The following is a 20,725-nucleotide window of genomic DNA, read 5'->3' as shown; positions in this document are numbered from 1 at the left end:
CTCCTCTCCCTCGCTCTCTCTCTCACACGGCCGAACACCACCGTCGCCGCCGTTCGCCATAGCAGCCGTCTCCGGCCACCCCTCGCTCCCCCGACTAGCTCAGGAGCTCCGCCTCGACCTCCTCTTCCTCCCCACCGCTCCACGGGTCTCCGGAAGCCCTGCATCGCCGTCACGTCGCCGTTCCCCTCTTCGGGCTCCGACCATCATCGCCGACGAATTCGCCGTCTCCAGCGCGTCTCCGAGCCCGCTTCGACGCCCACTGCAACCGCGGTGAGCCCCCGAGTCGTTTCCCCCTTCTCCCCTGGTCTCCTTCGACCTCTAGGCCTTAGCCCCACCTTGGCCGAGAACTCCACGCCGCCGGCGATGTCGCCGTCGTGGCCACGGTCACCGTAGCGCCCAACCGAGCACACTATCGTGCTCCACGCCTCACTAGGAGCACGCAGCACGCACCAACGTCTCCCCAAACCCCCTGCAACGCCGACTCCGACCGCACCCGAACTCCGGCCGCCGCTCACGAGCTCGCCGTCGACGGTACCGGCCACCCCAGGCTCGGCCACCACCACCGTTCGACGCGCGGGAGCAAGAGCTCTCCAACGAGCCCAAGAACGGCCTCGCCCGTGCCCTGTAGCGCGATCCCGCATCGCGCCGCCGTCTCGGGCCTCGCCGGCGTCGTGTCGCCGGTGGGTTTGACCCACTTTGACCACGGCAGGAACCCCCCTGAGTCCCTGACAGGTGGGCCCAGCCCTGTAGCTAATTAGGATTAGCGCTAACCACTGTTAGTTAGCCCCCTGACACTGACCAGTGGGCCCCAGCGCCACTAATTAGTAATTAGGATTAATTTAACTCTGTTTAACCCCCCTGTCACTGACGTGTGGGCCCCACACGTCAGGTTTGACTCCAGCCAGCCGCAGTTGACCACTGATGTCATGCTGACGTCATGCTGGCGCAATAATTATATTTCTGGATTTAATTTAAATCAGGAAATTCCAGAATATAAATTAAACTTCAAAAATTCATAACTTTTATTCTGTAACTCCAAATTGGACAAATTATATATGAAAAATGATCAGAAAAATCCAATCTATCCATCTGTACTATTTTCATGCATGATCAAACAAGTTAAATTGATGTTTTAAGCAGAACAAGGAAAAGCACTTTAAAAGGCCATATTTGAATTTGAAATTTGAATCCTTGATTCAAATTTGCTCAAACCCTTCTGGTTTTAGTTGCATTAGCCCAACACACTCATATTGCCATGTTTCATGCATGCATCATATTGTTGCACATTGTTTGAAGATGGTTGTGTATCGGTGTCCTTTGCGACAGGTTCTGCCTCCGAGGAGTACCGTGATTACCCTAACGAAGAACCGTATCAGTGCATCGAACCATCAGGCAAGCAACCAACCATTTGATCATATCGATACAATCCCATGTTCTCGCTCCTGCTCTCTTTTACTGCATTAAGACAACGCGTTTCAAACTGCTGTGTGCTACGGTAGTTGAACCCATTTCCTCTGCATGACCTGTCATTGCCACAGTAACTAGATGAAACCCACTAGCATGTGTAGGAGTTGTTTGAGCCATATGTATGTGTTGTTCCTACCTTGCTATGCCTGCTATGCTTAGAGTCGTGTCAGGTCTGGTTCATCTGGGTGATGGGCTAGAGTGAAATGTTTATGTCGGTAATGAGAGTGGTGTGGTGAACACGATTTGGTAAAGGTATCGATGAGAGGCCATGTAGGAGTACATGGTGGGTTGTTTCATTGAAGCCGACCTTAAGCACTGAGATCTGTATGTGTGATTTAAGAATCAGCTACTACCATGCATTGGGCCCGAAACCAATGGACCCTCTCGGCTTCTTATTCACTCTAGTTCTCCGTCCAGGACTTGCAAGTAGTTTCTGGTGTTTGTAGCCTACTGGAGGCCGTGGACAGCGCTGACCGTAGGGGTGGGCTGTGATGCGGTAGGTACGTGGCACGGTGTACCGAATACCCATTAGGTATCTCGAGAACCCTGTTCACATCGTTCGGGGCCGTATGGGAAACCTCGGCCGGACTCCCTGCGGATGGAACCTGGATAGGCGATAAACCTGGACTGGAGGCTTAGGTGATTAGGTAGGTCGTGGCCGACACCCACGTTGGGCTTCCGCTTGAAGGTTGCCGAGTACATGTCGTGTAAACGACGGTAAGTGGTGAGAGCGTGTATGAAGAAGTACACCCCTGCAGGGTTAACATGATCTATTCGAATAGCCGCGTCCGCGGTAAAGGACTACTTGGTTGCCTATACAGTTCATAGACAAGTAAATGGAAACTGTTAAAAGCCTCAAGATAAGTGTGAGTGCCGAGGATGGCTCTTCCGTAGGAAGACGGAGGGGGATCCTCGGTTGTGTATTGAATTGGTGAGTAGTGGACTCGTGTGCGCAAAACCATTTCAAGTTGGAGTCTCGTAGGATAGTCTAGCCAAGAGTCAAAGCTGGCTTGCCGCAATAACTCCACCAACCCTTCTTGATACTAAGCATGTATGTAGGATCTGATGTAAGTCTTGCTGAGTACCTTTGTACTCATGTTGCTATAATTTACATTTTTACAGAAGACGCTGCAACCCCTTCTGATGGGTTCTATGTAGACGTTGACATCAACGAGTAGGCTAAAAGACCCAGGTGTGACCCTGAGCTTGTGCAGGACCTTGTAGTATAGCTAGGCTTCCCAAGCCTCTTTTATTTTACTAGTTGTCTGTACTCAGACAAGTTACTTCCGCTGCTGGTTTGTATGACTGTATGACTTGTATGTTGGGTCATGAGACCCGTACCTTTGTGTATGTTATGTATGGCTCTCTGAGCCTTAAATAAAGTACTTGTGTCGTAGAGTCATGTTGTGATGCTTCGTTGTATTTGCACATATCGAGCATATTGTGTGTATGATTGAAATGCTTGGTATGTGTGGGATCTGACTATCTAGTTGTTTATCTTTAGTAGCCTCTCTTACCGGGAAATGTCTCCTAGTGTTACCGCCGAGCCATGGTAGCTTGCTACTGCTCTGGAACACCTAGGCTGGCCGGCATGTGTCCTTCTTCGTTCCTGTGTCTGTCCCTTCGGGGAAATGTCACGCTTTGAGTACCGGAGTCCTGTTAGCCCGCTACAGCCCGGTTTACCCGGAGTCCTGCTAGCCCAGTGCTACAGCCCGGACCCACTTGCTGATGACCGACACGTTCGAAGCTGGGTCATGGATGCCTGTCCCTGTAAGTCTGTGCCACTTTGGGTTTACGACTAGTCATGTCAGCCCGGGATCTTTATCATATGGATGCTAGCGACACTATCATATACGTGAGCCAAAAGGCGCAAACGGTCCCGGGCAAAGGTAAGGCGACACCCGTGAGGATACCGTGCGTGAGGCCGCAAAGTGATATGAGGTGTTACCGGCTAGATCGATGTGACATCGAGTCGGGGTCCTGACACTTGTGCCCTCGGCAGGATCTGGTAGATAGTCAGGCTTCTTAGCCTTTTTAATTCGTAGATGTCTGTACCCATACATGTTAAGCTTCCGTTTGTGCTTTGAGTTGTATGCTCTGAATGTTGGGTCATGAGACCCATGTTTGTAATATCTCGCTCCTCGGAGCCTACTGAATAAAATACTTGAGTTGTAGAGTCATGTTGTGATACCATATTGTATTTGCACATATCGAGCATATTGTGTGTATGTTATTGAAATGCTTGGTATGTGTGGGATCTGACTATCTAGTTGTTTATCCTTAGTAGCTTCTCTTACCGGAAATGTCTCCTAGTGCTTCCACTGAGCCATGGTAGCTTGCTACTGCTCCGGAACACATAGGCTGGCCGGCATGTGTCCTTCTTCGTTCCTGTGTCTATCCCCTTCGGGAAATGTCACATGATGAATATCGGAGTCCTGTTTGCCCGCTACAGCCTGGTTCACCGAAGTCCTGCTAGCCCAGTGCTACAGCCTGGATTCACTCGCTGATGACCGACACGTTCGATATGATGCTGGGTCATGGATGCCTGTCCCTATAAGTTTGTGCCACATTGGGTTTACGACTAGCCATGTTAGCCCGGGATCCTTATCATATGGATGCTAGCAACACTATCATATACGTGTGCCAAAAGGTGCAAACGGTCCCGGGCAAAGGTAAGGCGACACCCGTGGGGATACCGTGCGTGTGGCCGCAAAGTGATATGAGGTGTTACATGCTAGATCGATGTGGCATTGAGTCGGGGTCCTGACAGCTTCTGCGCTTGGCCAAGACCAAGAGGAATTCTGTTGAAACACGCGTGAGTACTCGCCACTACTGCTATCAAAATCCCGAGGTGATTTCGTAAAGACCTGTTAAGCCGCCAGTACTACGTTTAGGCACAAGATGAACCATCAATAGTTATTTCCTTTTTTCAAAACTCTGATTGGTACATGCGCACAAGGAAAACTACCATGAGGCTGATTCAAGAGTTATGGAAGGAAAAATTGCTATGTGGGTCTAGCCCGTGATTATCAAGGAAAAAGGATCCATCTCGGACTCGAGTTGCCTCGCTGCCTCGTCTCCGCCTCCGATTGGCCACCTGACGCCATCTCCGAGTCACCCCTGAGCACTTTGTGCCTCATCAAGCCACCGCCGTGGTTCGTCTCCGGGTCCGCCGCTATGCACCCTCGCCTCGGCGCTCGACCGCATGCCAGTGCCACTCCCATGGCCGCGCTCGCCTCCCGGCTCGTTGCCGTAGGCCGCTACTATGAGCCGTCGCTGCTTCAATCGTCAGTCTCGTCTCCTAGTGTCCCGGGCCTCGCGCTGCATTCGTCGGAACTGGATTGAGCCACCGCTGGGTCTCCTCCGCCTCACTTCTGGAGCATGCACGTCACGCTGGGGCCTGTTGTTGAAACGTGAGATGGGCCTAGAGCCCATATGACAATTTCAGATTTGATCTCTAAGGGCCCATGTAGGTGGCATGACAAGGCGGTGGGGAGTTTAGTCCCACCATGCTAGTGGAAGAGAAGTTGGAGTGGTTTATAAGGGTGGCTCTTCTACATGCTATTGGAGCTTGAGAAGAGAAGAGGCCCTCGCGCACTCCTCCTCCGCCGCCCGCCTCGCCTTGTCACGATGCGCCGCGGGTTGCGGGAATGAGCCGAGCCGAGCTCACACCTATGCGCTTATTTTTGCAGTCACTAACGGAGAGGTTCTGACAGCAGGGCCACGATCTGAGACGTCGGATCATGGGCTGTCACGGACTCAGACATGGGTCAAGCCCACGTCTCTCCACGCGACTGCGTCTATATAAGTGTGTTGTGTCCCCTAACCCTAGCCGCCATGAACAGATCTCATCTGCTCATGCGCACGCCCACCGTCGTTCCTTTACTGCTACTGCCGCCGGTGACTCAGTCCCGTCCGCCGCATACACGGTCGACGGGAGAGCAGGTCTCTGAAACCACGCCCTTCTGGTTCCTGTACGGGGTGAGGGGCGAATAGGTTTTTGGGCAGCGATTACGCGACTGCTCGCTTCCGATCGTCTACTTCCTCTACGTCCGCGTCGCCTTCATCATCACCATGTCCACCGACACCGACCGTGTCGCCGCCGAGAAAGCCGAAGCCGACAAGAAGGCCGCTGAGGACGCCGCTGCTGCCACCAAAACCGCGGCCTCTGCATGGCCTACTAGAGGGTATAACTCGTTTATCCCGCTCCTGATTATTTTCATATTAGCAGTACTAGCAATATGTGTAGATTTGTCTACTGTTTGCTTAGTACGTGCATGTTTAGATCAAAGTCAGTATGTCATCAACTTAGTCAATGCCATGCTAGTGATTTACTCGTGGATTAATTTAATCGAGAAATTGCCTAATTACTCAGCAATCCAAAAACCTATTATGTGTAGGAATTTTTCGGCAAGTGGCTTTGCCGCTGCACTGAAATCGGATAAGTTTACCGGTACATATTTTAAGCGTTGGCAGACAAAGACTACTTTATGGCTCACAGCTATGAACGTGTTCTGGGTCACTGGTGTGTCCACGGGAACGATTGCTCCTGAACAGGAGAAGGCGTTCAGGGAGGCAACCACTGTGTTTCTCGGAGCAGTTCTTAGCGTGATCAGAGATAAACTGGTCGATGCATATTTACATGTGCATGTCGCCAAGGACTTGTGGGAGGCGCTCGAATCTAAGTTCGGGGCCGCCGATGCAGGGAGCGAGATGTATATTATAGAGCAGTTCCACGATTACAAGATGGTCGAGAACCGTCCTGTACTGGAGCCGGCTCATGAGATAATATGCATTGTTAAGGAGCTTGAGCTTCTGAAGTGCGAGTTACCGGGCAAGTTTGTCGCGGGTTGCATAATCGCTAAGCTCCCCAATTCCTGGAGGAACTTTGCCACCACTCTGAAACATTAGAGGCGTGAATTCTCTGTGGAGGATGTCATTGGCCATCTGAGTGTTGAGCAGAATTCGAGGGCAAAGGACTCGCACGGAAAAGGGGCCAAAGGGACTTCTGTTGCCAACATGGTGAACCAGAAGAACTTCAACTCCCACAAGCCCAAGGGAAAGAAGAGTGTCCAACACAATACCAACTTTAAGAAGAAGGGTAAGAAGACCTTCAAGAAGAACAAGAAGGACGAGGGCTGTTTTACTTGTGGTTCCGTTGAACATTGGGCCAACAAGTGCCCAAACAAGTACAAGAAGCCAGGACAGGAATCCAAGTCTGTCAACATGATTGTGGGCAACAATAAGAATGGTGCATCTGGGTACGGTAATTTATTTACTGTTTTTTCAGTGTTTCAACCCAACGATTGGTGAGTGGACACAGGTGCAGGTGTTCATGTGTGTGCTGACATTTCATTGTTCACTTCTTACCAGGTCACAGGTCACGGGTCCGTATTGATGGGGAATGGAGCGAGTGCTTCTGTTCATGGTGTTGGCACGGTCGATCTGATGTTTACTTCAGGAAGGATCGTGCAGCTGAAGAACGTGCAGCATGTCCCCGCCATCAAGAAGAACCTCGTTAGTGGCTCCCTTCTATGTAGAGAAGGGTTTAAGTTGGTTTTTGAGTCTAATAAATTAGTTGTTACGAAATATAGACTCTTTGTTGGAAAAGGTTATGAGAGCGGAGGGATGTTCCACCTTTCCCTCGCAGATTTTTGTAGTAAAGTCATGAACCATATTCATTCGAATGTTAATGAATCTGAAGTTTGGCATTCACGTCTTTGTCACATTAGTTTTGGTGTTATGACGCGGCTAGCCAAGTTGGATTTAATCCCGAGTTTCACTTTAGCCAAAGGTTCTAAGTGCCTTTCATGTGTGCAAGCTAAGCAACCTCGCAAGCCTCATAAGGCCGCGGAGGAGAGACACTTGGCACCATTAGAACTCATACATTCTGATCTTTGTGAGATGAATGGTGTGTTGACTAAAGGTGGAAAGAGATACTTCATGACATTGATAGATGATTCCACTAGATATTGCTATGTTTATCTGTGAAATACTAAGGATGGGGCTCTACACTACTTTAAAATCTATAAGGCAGAAGTTGAGAATCAACTTGAAAAGAAAATTAAACGAGTTCGGTCAGATCGTGGTGGAGAGTACTTCTCGAGTGAGTTTGATTCCTTCTGTGCGGAACACGACATTATTCATGAGAGGACGCCACCCTATTCACCCCAGTCAAATGGGGTTGCCGAGCGGAAAAACCATACTCTAACTGATTTGGTTAACGCCATGTTACATACATCGGGTTTATCCAAGGCATGGTGGGGGGAGGCTATATTGACAGCATGTCATGTCCTGAATAAAGTTCCGACAAAGGATAATGAGATCACTCCCTATGAGAAATGGGCAAAGAGAAGGACGACACTCTCGTACTTGCGCACTTGGGGCTGTTTGGCGAAAGTCAACGTGTCGATCCCCAAAAAGCGTAAGCTTGGACCCAAGACTGTGGACTGCATTAATTTGGGCTATGCTAAGAACAGCGTTGGCTATAGATTTATAGTAGTGAAATCTGAGGTACCTGGCCAGAAGGTCGGTACAATTATGGAGTCTAAGGATGCTACATTCTACGAGGATATTTTTCCTATGAGAGATATGCAAAGCACTTCTAGACAGGAATCTGAGGAGACTCCTGAACCTGCCATCCCTATGGAATATTATGAACAAACACATGATGAAAATCCTGAGGAGGATGACGAGGAAACCCTTGGTAGGGGCAAGAGACAAAGGACTGCAAAGACCTTTGGTGATGATTTCTTCGTGTACCTCATGGATGATACTCCGACTTCTATTTCAGAAGCGTATGCCTCTCCAGAAGCTGACTACTGGAAGGATGCGGTCCGTAGCAAGATGGATTCCATCATGGCTAACGGGACATGGGAGATCACTGACCGTCCCTATGGTTGCAAACCACTGGGATGTAAGTGGGTGTTCAAAAAGAAGCTTAGGCCCGATGGTACGATTGAAAAGTACAAGGCTAGGCTTGTGGCCAAGGGCTATGACCAGAAAGAAGAGGAAGATTTCTTCGATACTTATTCACCTGTGGCTAGACTGACCACCATTCGAGTATTACTCTCGTTGGCGGCCTCACATGGTCTTCTTGTCCATCAAATGGATGTTAAGACGGCTTTTCTGAATGGAGAGCTAAATGAGGAAATCTACATGCAACAGCCAGATGGCTTTGTGATAGATGGTCAGGAAAGAAAGGTGTGTAGGTTGCTGAAATCTTTATATGGCCTGAAACAAGCACCTAAGCAGTTGCATGATAAGTTTAATACAACTCTGACATCTGTTGGTTTCATTGTTAATGAGGCTGACAAATGTGTATATTATCGCCATGGTGGGGGCGAAGGAGTTATACTGTGCTTGTATGTTGATGACATACTGATATTCGGAACAAACCTCAAAGTCATTGAGGAGGTCAAATCGTTTCTATCTCAGAACTTTGAAATGAAGGATCTTGGTGTAGCTGATGTTATCTTGAACATCAAGCTACTGAGAGATAAAGAGGGTGGGATCACACTTCTGCAATCCCATTATGTTGAGAAGGTGTTGAGTCGTTTTGGATATTCGGACAGCACACCATCTCAAACACCATATGATCCTAGCATGTTGATTCGAAAGTCCAAAGGCATGGCTAAAGATCAATTGAGATATTCTCAAATTATTGGTTCACTGATGTACCTAGCGAGCGCAACGAGGCCTGACATCGCGTTTGCTGTGAGCAAACTGAGGCGGTTTGTTTCCAAACCGGGTGATGTACATTGGCGTGCTGTTGAAAGAGTTATGCGCTATCTGAAAGGTACTATGAATCATGGACTTCACTATACCGGAGACCCGTCGGTACTTGAAGGGTATAGTGATGCGAATTGGATCTCTGATGCCGATGAGATGAAGGCCACAACTGGGTATTTGTTTACTCTTGGAGGTGGCGCTGTTTCCTGGAAGTCTTGCAAGCAAACGATCTTAACGAGATCGACAATGGAAGCAGAATTAACAGCATTAGACACTTCTGGTGTTGAAGCTGGATGGCTTCGAGATCTTTTGATGGACTTGCCACTGGTTGATAAACTGGTTCCGGCTATCCTTATGAACTGTGATAATCAGACTGCCATCACCAAGGTGAAGAGTTCAAAGGACAACATGAAGTCCAACAAACACATAAGAATGAGATTAAAAGCTGTCAGAAAATTAAGAAACTCCGGAGTGATAGCGTTGGACTATGTCCATACGGCTAAGAATCTGGCAGATCCCTTTACGAAAGGGCTATCACGTGTAGTGATAGATAGTGCATCGAGGGAGATGGGTATGAGACCCACATGAGTTACCATGGTGGTAACCCAACCTATGTGATCGGAGATCCCGTGAAGTAGGACCTGGGAAAACAAGCCAGTGGTGAACTGATGAGAGTAACTTTACTAACCCACTCCGTTGGAGATGCAATACTCTCGGAAACTGTATGGAAGGATGACTACTGTCTTAATGTGTTCCAAGGCTCATATGTATAAGCAAGATGCTAACCTACAGAGCGATCTTTGGAGGAACATACCTATGTGAGCCCGACTGCTAGTCATAGTCTATGAGATTGGGGTGATCTCTAGTAAGCTCATGAATAGGCCAGGAGTGTGACTTATATGCTCCACCCGAGGGGTCAGCCTTCGGCAGCCCAGTACTAGTAAGACATGTGGTGAAACTTCTTTACACCAAACTGACAATTCAAGGCATAGTCCATTGTTAAGTTGTGAAGGAGTGTACCTACTTGCTCTAGGTGAAGCTCAACCTTAACAGGTCTTCACTGAAACACTAGTATATCGAAACAACATTTGGAACAAAGGACAAAGTGGGCCCCTGAGATCTGGCGGGGGATTGTTGAAACGTGAGATGGGCCTAGAGCCCATATGACAATTTCAGATTTGATCTCTAAGGGACCATGTAGGTGGCATGACAAGGTGGTGGGAAGTTTAGTCCCACCATGTTAGTGGAAGAGAAGTTGGAGTGGTTTATAAGGTTGGCTCTTCTACATGCTATTGGAGCTTGAGAAGAGAAGAGGCCCTCGCACGCTCCTCCTCCGCCACCCGCCTCGCCACGCCTCGCCTCGTCACGACGCGCCGCGGGTTGCGGGAATGAGCTGAGCCGAGCTCACACCTATGCGCTTATTTTTGCCAGTCACTAACGGAGAGGTTCTGACAGCAGGGCGACGATCTGAGACGCCGGATCATGGGCTGTCGCGGACTCGGACGTGGGTCAAGCCCACGTCTCTCCACGCGACTGCGTCTATATAAGTGTGTTGTGTCCCCTAACCCTAGCCGCCACGAACAGATCTCATCTGCTCATGCGCACGCCCACCGTCGTTCCTTTGCTGCTGCTGCTGCCGGTGACTCCGCCCCGTCCGCCGCATACAAGGTCGACGGGAGAGCAGGTCTCCGAAACCACGCCCTTCTGGTTCCTGTACGGGGTGAGGGGCGAATAGGTTTTTGGGTAGCGATTACGCGACTGCTCGCTTCCGATCGTCTACTTCCTCTATGTCCGCGTCGCCTTCATCATCACTATGTCCACCGACACCGACCGTGCCGCCACCGAGAAAGCCGAAGCCGACAAGAAGGCCGCCGAGGACGCCGCTGCTGCCACCAAAGCCGCGGCCTCTGCATGGCCTACTGGAGGGTATAACTCGTTTATCCTGCTCCTGATTATTTTCATATTAGCAGTACTAGCAGTATGTGTAGATTTGTCTACTATTTGCTTAGTACGTGCATGTTTAGATCAAAGTTAGTACGTCATCAACTTAGTCAATGCCATACTAGTGATTTACTCGTGGATTAATTTAATCAAGAAATTGCCTATTTACTCAGCACCTGTTACTGTCGGCCGCACATCTTCAAGCCGCCATCACGGCCTCACCTTGCCCCAAGCAAACACACAACCAGCCCGACTGGACAACCCATCATGCCAACACCGAGAAGTCTAGGGATCGATTCCCAGTGAGAAAATGGTGCCTGCCTTGGTTTTCACCTCTGGTGAGTCACCAGAATCCTCGGTCGTATCCGCGCCGAACTGCGCCTGGCCTTGCCTCTAAACCACCATCACCACTGCCCCGTCCAAGTGGCTACATCCGCTGGTCTCTGCCGCCGGTTTGAACCTGCCCTGCTACCATGAGTCACCGCTGCCAAGTCGCCTGCTGTTTCTGAGTCGCCCTTCGAGAACTATTTCCGCCAAGAGCCGCCCAGAACATTCGCCGTTGTTGCCGTGGCCACTTCGCCGACCATGTTGCCGGCTCTCTTCGCCGTCTTCGCCTCCAAGTCGCCGTTGCGCTCCGCCTTGGCCGCGTCGCCGCTGCTGCCTCCATCGTGGTTCGCCGTGGCCACAGCAGCCCTGCCTTGGTGTCGCTCTGCCTCCGCCTTGAACCGGGTCCGCCTTCGACCCGGCCGGCCTCTGCTGTTGTGGCCTCGGCCTTGCTTTGAATCGCCAGGAGGGCCTCGCTCGGAGTGGCTTCGAGCCGCCATCACTAGCTTGACTCGCCTCAGCTGATCTCACTTTCGCGCCGAGCCGCCTGTGCTAAGCCGGACACATTTAAATCACCTGCAAGGCACTTTTCACCACGGCCGCAGCTTCTCTCCGTTGAGCCGCCGCTACCGAAAGTCGCCACCTACATGGCCTCGTCGAGTCGCCCCCGACTCTGCTGTGACTCACGCTCAAGGTCGCCACCGGCTGCGAGCCGCCGCCGTTGCCATCTCGTTGGGGCACCGACCTCTGCTGCTGAGTCGCCATGAACGTTCCTCCCCGAATCGCCGTTGTTATACCTCGCGCAAGTCTGCAGTTTCCACTGTCGCTGTGGCCCTGCATCGCCTACCGCGTAGGATTGAGCCACCACCGTCTCACGTTGTGATGAGACCGCGCCACCGCGGCCTTGAGCCGCCACTTCAAACCGTAGCATCGGGCCTCAGTGTTAAGCCGCCCTCGCCGGAGCGGCTCTTGCCTCTGTCGTGCATGGCTGCGGCCTTGAGCCGCCGGGTCCCCGTCCTCCGCGGTGCTCCTTCGTCAAGACGGCTACCTTGGCTTCGCGCCTCCATGAGACGCCGACCTCCGCGGTGAGTGGTTGCGCCGGCTCTCCATGCATTGACCCGTCGCGCTGCCTAGTTCCACGGCCGAGTCGCCGCTGCTTCTGCTTTAGTGCCCAACACTGCAAGTCTGCGGCACTGCGGGTCTCCGTTGTCAAGTCGCCAACTCACCATCACCATGGCACTGGGTAGAAGCCCCGGTTCAACATAGCAGAACCAACACTAAGTAATGGATGCATGGTTTGACCAAACCAAAATTTTCTACAACTTGGACGATGGATTGTGCGTGTTCTTTGAGTGACTTTTGTGGCCAATCAATCAATCCAGTCTTTGAACCATCCTACTGCTAGTCCATCCATCATGGAAGAAGAAATATACTAGCACCACTGGTCCTAATTAAGTGACCATGACAGACGATTAAGCAGTCCATCTGGCAGTTACTACGACCGACAAGTGCTTTGGTTATCATCAACCAAATATATCATGCAAATCAAGAGAAGTATAATTTTGGCAGTAACAGTTATTTCCCTCTGGCAATTGCTATGGGAACAAGAAACAACACAAGGAGGGTTGCATCCGCAACCATGGCCCTGGAAACAACGATCAACATGTTTACTAGCACCCATAGTTGTTTTTACACTTGGTGCAGTTTCCAGGAAGGACCATCATCCATCACGTGAAGGACGAGACTGACCACGTGATGGATCAATTAGTAATATATGCTAGTGATGCTCATCACTACTTGTCTGTCCAATACAAGACTGACAGAAGAACAAATGCGTCCGCTACTCTAACTCAGAGTCTGCATTCATTTGACAAGAATACCAGGTGATATCCGTTTCATCTATTTTATTAGCACATATAAATTATTTGAGAACAATTACTTGGTTTGTGGTATTTTTATGTAGGACCATTACAAAAGGTGTTGCAAAGGACGCCAGCATTATTTTTGCGCTAGCGCTTATCGATGTTGTGCTGCTTGACAGATACATGCGCAAGTCGGCGCTCCCGCTACATCAACACAACGCAATTAACTAACTCGTCCCCACCGGCTTACAATGCCGCGGCTGTCTCATATGTCCATGCCCACGGCCCACTCGCCCATGTCTATGCTGTCTCTGATGCTGCGGTCGTCTTTACTGTCCGCCCTATGGTCCGGTCTATTCCAACAAATTCTGGAGGCAAATTATCATATATGGTCAGCCGCTGTCTATACTGGATGACCCAATGGGCAGGCGCACAAATCATCGCCACTACAGTTTGGTTAACATCAAACAACCAGTTGGGATGAACCATTGACCGAGTTGCCAAGACGGCTCATACGGGATCATTTATAACCCGTCGCAGTCATCTCAACCTTCTGTGGACTCACATCGCGTTATCAACGCCAATGATATACATCTTATGCTACGGTCAAATATGGAGAATCTCAAGCCAACTCCTCGAGTCGTCTTAAGACTCGAGGGCTACAATATCAAGTCTTGCCAGTTTCAGAAAATTCAAGAACCCCAGGATGTTGAAGGGGAAGATAACCCGGTCTCAGAGGCTGCTGCCATATTGATGAAAATTTAAAGGCCGTCAGAAAGTTTTCGGCTCAAATTGAAGATTCTGGTTTAAAATCCGGCTCAAGAGACATCTCTCTTCCATAAATCTTTGAAGCTCTCAATATCTGGTTTGAGATCCCGGTTTAAAAGAATTAATCTCTCGCAAGTTCGAGTTCTCAGAAAAATTACAGGGACCAAAGAGAGTTGGATGCACAGTGCAACTCAAACATAGGTACCCGGCGAGCACCACTCATGAATATGTCACTTGGGGCTTCTTGTTCAAACATAGGTGTATTCACCAAAGAGAACATAGCATTACTACCCTCTTGACCAGGTTATCTTGTTCAAACATAGGTGTATTCACCAAAGAGGACATAACCTTTTCAGGTCATCCTACCTGTATACCAGCTGCTTCTTCATCAGGTAATCCTCATTGACCCACCGAACTCTTAACAATCAATCTTTTACGGTGTATTCACCAAAGATCCTGACCTTGTTAAGGTTAAAATATTGGTTTGTCATGTGAGAGCACGGCTTACAGATAGTCAGGATAGATCCAGGCTCATAAGCCGCCTTCCTTGAAACTTGGATAAATCGGCCTGTGACGCACGATGCTACTCCGACCCCGCGTACTCCTGATAAGTCTATCTTTAAATAAGACTTGAACTTATCTGGGTTCAAATGTCGATTGGGTCATCTGAGAGCCGGCTCACGGAAAGCGCGTACCTTCCAGTGGCCATTTGGCTAGTTTCATTGAAGAAGAAACTTTGGCTTGGCGTCCTGCAAAAGCCTCATGTTATTTTCTTTGTTTTGGATTTATATCACACTTTTTTCTTACTATATAAGTTTTCACAAGTTGGGCCAAGTAGCCCTGACTATCTCTCATATTTGGGATATTACCCTCTGCCCTGAACTTCTATGGTCATCAGTGGATTTCTACTGGGCATCATGGCCCACCCCGCGGTAAACCGCCAGGGCACTTGTGATTTGTTTGTGTGCAGGAACCGATTTTCAAACCGGGTTATATTATTCAAGTCATTAATAGCCAACATGGCTGGATTTTTATTATGGTTATCAATAACCAGTATTATGATTGCGGTTTTCAAAGTCGCTTTAGCGCAATGGCTATTATTTTATCAATGGATATGATTTATTCTATAATGGAAGGAATAGTCCCGTCGCTGCAAGCTTATGACCCGGCACTTGGGGGCTACATTATTCAAATAAGGATTATATCAAATATTGAAGACTCATGTCGCTGCAAGCATGAACCATGCCACTTGGGGGCTAATGCAAGGTCATTTCTTACTTACCTCATTGAAGACCCGATTCATCACATCGTAATGAGCCGGCCCTTGGGGGCTACTAATTCATTCTGTCAAAAATTCAAGGTACATAAGCCTTAATCCATTATATTGAAGGGTTCACTACTCAGTTGGTAGAGTACAAAGTTCTTAACCTTATGGGCATGGGTTCAAGCCCTACGATGGAGGCTACATCATATGATGTTATTTTCAAATGAAGTATATATAAAGTCCTAGCTCAGTATTATCCTACTGAGCCGGCCCTTAGGAGCTACACTGGTTGAAGTTTTCATGAGTACAAGGCAATTACAAGTCCTAGGTTGCTGCAGGCATGACAACCTAACACTTGGGGGCTACATATGTGGAATATTAAGTTTTGACTAGTGACTGAGATGAGCAACCTGGATTTCTTCAAGGTTGTAACATTTATATTAAAGCAAGTCTTAAGCGGTTGCTACGCTCCCTTCTTAAGACTTGGGGGCTACAAGTGATATGCATATAAGGGAAGTGCATTTTTAAGCTTGATGTTAATTAGCAACAATTATGACCCGGAATCATCATTTATTATAATCCGACAATTTTGGTAATGATAAACCGGCAAAGTTTTTCATCTTCAAGTCGGCTGAAGATCAGATGAGTATTTCAAAGACCAATATTTTTTAAGCATTGGGGGCTGAGTCAAATGAATTATTCTTCACAATTTTTCTCTATGAGAAACCAACGTCAGCAAATTGATTATAAAGTTGGCCTATTGACCCGGATTTTCTAGAAGAAGGAAATAACAAGGAGTTAAGGATGATCAGGTGCCGACTTACAAGAGTTCTTAACCTGGAGCATAATTTGTCAAAATTGTTCCTGTGTTTGTTTTAGAGGATCAGTTTAACATGGATAAATCCAAATTAAACTGGGGGCTAATGTCGGGGATATACCCTCGGTATGACCCGACCAGAGATATGACCTGGTTGGGACTTGGTGTTTCATTGGTGACCTAGCAGATGTTAAGCCAGAAGTTTAAGCCGGTAGATGTTAAGCCAGATGTTTAAGCCTACAGATGTTAAGCCAGATGTTTAAGCCGGCAGATGTTAAGCCAGATGTTTAAGCCGGCAGATGTTAAGCCATATGTTTAAGTCGGTAGATGTTAAGCCAGATGTTTAAGCCGCCATATGTTTAAGACGGATGGTAAGTCAGATTGTAACAGAGCCGCCTAGGGTTAATAACCCCAAAACGTTAAAGAAGCCCAAGATGTTAAGAAGCCCATGGAGAGAAGCCCGTGATGAGAAGTCAGAATAGTTTAAGTCTTATTCTGAGGTGGACTCTACATGTAACCCGCCCCTTTAACTTATGTAAGGAGGGGCTGGGCACCCCAAGAGAGGGAGGTTGAATAATCGTTAAGGCTAGACACAAGTAGGAGAGCTAGAGATACGGCGACTCCCTCGTGATGATAATGAGACCTAGCCACAAACATCATGTAGGGTTGTTACCGGATGATGTTTCCCGGGGCCTGAAGCTATCTAAATCCTTGTCTTGTGCGATGATCCGCGTTGCGTCTCTCATCCCGATCAACCCCTCTCAAGCTACCACATAGATGCGTTGGCCTCACGACTAAGTCCTCAGACTAGGGCATCTGCCGTGACAATTCCACGACACCTTCTGTGGCTTTGCTTCGCCATTTCTTCTCGCTGCATATGACTGACGCCCGCCAGCGCTCGGGGTGTGTGACCTTCCAGGCCATAGCGGCGATGGCCGGCTCGGGGGTCGACTTCGACCTATCACCAGTTGTGGATGGATTTCGGAAGCGGTGGGTATTCATTTATGTTGGGGTGCTCAGCCCTCTGCTCCTACTCCCACAGGCACCGGCCGTCCCGAGCTCTGGCTGGGGGCATGCGAAGCTCATCGACCAGCGGCTCACCTACGTCTGGTATTGGCTAGCCAGGTTGAAGGACCTTGGGGTGACGACGCCTATGGTGGTGAGGGAGTTCATCCGGTGCCGCATTGCTCTGCTCCAGCGTCACTCCCAATGGAGACAGGGACCCTATAAGGGTTCACATGCACACGCTTCCTCCTGAGGCGCTGCGGATGGTGCTTGAGCTCTTGACGGGTAACCCGGCGCCAGCCAATCTGCCAGAGAAGGGTTGCCTCTTGTACTGCTGCTCGAACAAGGTGGACTTCGCGAGGCAGATGCCCCCTTTTGACGAATGGGGACTAGGCCCGGTTCGCATTGAAGGGCCCCACGAGAGCTCCGTTCTTGTGGTTCCTTTGTCTTCCATCACCTCGACCCTCACCCCGGAAGTGGGTGCTGGGGGGCAAGCGTTGTTGAATGCCAGCGAGATGGCTGTTGAGGAAGCGACGTTGGTCGTGGCTCCCGAGGTGACAACTCCTGGGGCTTGGGCGAGCTATCCTGAGGCGGCGGCCAGAGGGCTGACGCGGTCCGAGGCTCCTGGGGTGAATGCCCCCGAGGCTCGAGCGAGCTGTCCTGAGGCGGAGGCTGAGGGGCCAACGCAGCCTGACGCTCCCAAGGTCGTCCCCTCAAGAGCCCCGCCAACTGCCCCAGGCGATGGCGGTCGTGCCCGGGGCTTCGGCTAGTTTCGCCTGAACTTCAGAGCTCTCCGCAAGAGGAAGGTGTGTCCAAGATGCAATGGTGACAACTACTGGCCGTTTAAGCAGAGGAAGTACATAGCCAAAGACGAGTAAGTACCTCTTATTTGTGATTTCCTGAGCGCTCCATCCCCTCCTGACCACAACTCTTCAGGGTCCCTTCGGCTGGAGCAGCGAAATCTCCTAAGGAGCGACCTCTGTCCATTCCGGGCCCACCACTCACCTTGAGCACTCCTTGCCGGACTGTTGTGCATGGCGCGAGGCCTGTTGAAGAGGCGGATGTGCCGACCGAGGGTCTTAATCCTGCGTTCTTGTCATCCTTCCTACACGGTCCCGCCTGGGGTGCGGGAGGCGTGCCGAGGGCTCCTCCGTTGGTCATCACCCGCAGCTGGGCGACCTCAGCCCTAGCCTCGTCTTCAAGCTGCGAGGCCTCACCCCGCAGCGCCTCTGTCGAGGCCCAAAAGGCAGCGGGGAAGGCGCCGGCCTCCCGCCCCCTGCTAGGAGCAGGCAAGCCACCTAGCAGGCAAGCCACCTAGCAGGCAAGCCACCTAGCAGGCAAGCCACCTAGCAGGCCTCCCCGATTATTGGAGGTGCAGAGGACGGACCTGCCGCGTGTTTGAGCTTGCGTGCGAGAGCGGTGGTATCCTCCACGAGCTCTTCCGGGAGGCGATGGGTGCGCTGAGCAGGCTCGGGGAAGAGCTTGTTGATGTTCACGCCCGCCTTGAGACAGAGGGCCTTCGACTGGCGGACGAGTGGCCTCAGTTGAAGGTGGCCATCAACCTCGGGCATCTTCAGCATGAGCATGCCTGTGCGAAGGATGAGGCGTCCCTTGTGACCTCACACGAGGCTAGCGCCCGGGCCTTGTAGGAGGCCAGGGAGGCTGATTGCCACCGCGAGGTCATCGAGGAGCGCGAACGGGAGCTCCAGGCCTGGAATGCTACCCTCGAGAAGCAGGTCGAGGTGCACAGGGCCGTCTTGGCGTTAATGAGGGGGGCGCCTTTCGAAGAGAAGGAGATCCAGAAGCATCAGGAGGCGCTGATGTTGGAGGCCATGGAGCGCAGCCTCGAGCTTGAGCGGCTGGAGACGAGGGAACCCCATGTGGCCATGACCAAAGATGCCGCACCGCACGCGAAGCAAAGATCAAGGAGGAGGTTGACCAGAGGGTGGCGAAGGCTCGTGCAGATCTTGCCAATGAGTACGACCTGAAGTTGAAGTTCCTGGAGGCCGAAACTGAGGGCAGGACCACCGCCCTCAGGTCGAGGCTGGACGAGGCGGAGCAGCATGAGAGGTCCGCTGCGGTGGCTCAGACCTCTGCCCAGGCAGAACTGGCCTCCGCTCGTGCCGATCTTGTGTCGCTCCAGCAGCAGATTGATGATACCGAATCCCTCACGCAGCAGAATAGGGAGGAGGCGTGTCACCGGCAGACACTGCAGCGTGAGCACGCCCCCATGCTCCAGGTGAGGGAGTCCTGGACTAAGGGGTCCTCGGACAGCCGGACTATATACTTTGGCCGGACTGTTGGACTATGAAGATACAAGATTGAAGACTTCGTCCCATGGCCGGGTGGGACTCTCCTTTGCGTGGAAGGAAAGCTTGGCAATTCGGATATGTAGATCTCCTTCTCTGTAACCGACTCTGTGTAACCCTAGCCCCCTCTTGTGTCTACATAAAGCGGAGGGTTTAGTCCGTAGGACGACAACAATCATAATCATAGGCTAGCTTCTAGGGTTTAGCCTCTACGATCTCGTGGTAGATCAACTCTTGTAATACCCATATCATCAAGATCAATCAAGCAGTAAGTAGGGTATTAACTCCATCGAGAGGGCCGAATCTGGGTAAAACATCGTGTGCCCTGCCTACTGTTACCATTAGCCTTAGACGCACAGTTCGGGACCCCCTACCCGAGATCTGCCGGTTTTGATACCGACATTGGTGCGTTCATTGAGAGTTCCACTGTGTCGTCGCAGTAAGGCTTGATGGCTCCTTCGATCATCTTCAACGATGCGGTCCAGGGGGAGGTTTTCCTTCCCGGACAGATCTTCGTATTCAGTGGCTTCGTACAGCGGGCCAACTCGCTTGGCCATCTGGAGCAGATCGATAGCTACGCACATGGCCATCAGGTCAGGTTTGGAAGCTTGAACTATACTGCCGACATCCGCGGAGACTTGATCTTCGACGGATTCGAGCCCATGTCAGGCGCGCCAAACGGTCACGACGGGCATGACTTTGATCTGCCATCAGACACTATTCAGGAGATCGCACCTTCGGCGGCGCCGGGAATCAATCCGGAGCAGATCATGCCCTCGAAGGATGGGTGGATGGACCCCGCCACGGAGGCCGCGCACTCATCGGCGCTGGAGCCGAACACTAATCCCACCTCATGTGAGGGTGGTGTCAAAGGACCCTCGGACTCGTCTCCGGCTACAGGATCTAAACCACGTGCGTCCGTGCCTATCGAATCTGGTTGGGCACAGGTCATGGAGTTCACCACCGCGGATATTTTTCAGCACTCGCCCTTGGGTGACGTGCTGAACTCATTAAGGTCTCTTTCCTTGTCGAGAGATTCTTGGCCGAACTATGTCCGGCTTGAGTGGGAAGTGGACGACGAAGAAATTAGTTCCCACCCACCATCCACTTAATAGCCACTGTTGATGACTTCACCGACTTGCTTGACTTCAACTCTGAAGACATCGACGGTATGGACGACCATGCAGGAGAGGAACAGGAACCACCGCCTATAGGGCGCTGGATAGCCACCTCATCA

The sequence above is a fragment of the Triticum dicoccoides genome, chromosome 6B (genome assembly GCF_002162155.2).
Source record: "Triticum dicoccoides isolate Atlit2015 ecotype Zavitan chromosome 6B, WEW_v2.0, whole genome shotgun sequence".
NCBI classification, from domain to species: Eukaryota; Viridiplantae; Streptophyta; class Magnoliopsida; order Poales; family Poaceae; genus Triticum; species Triticum dicoccoides.
Note: the sequence above shows the minus strand (reverse complement) of the source record.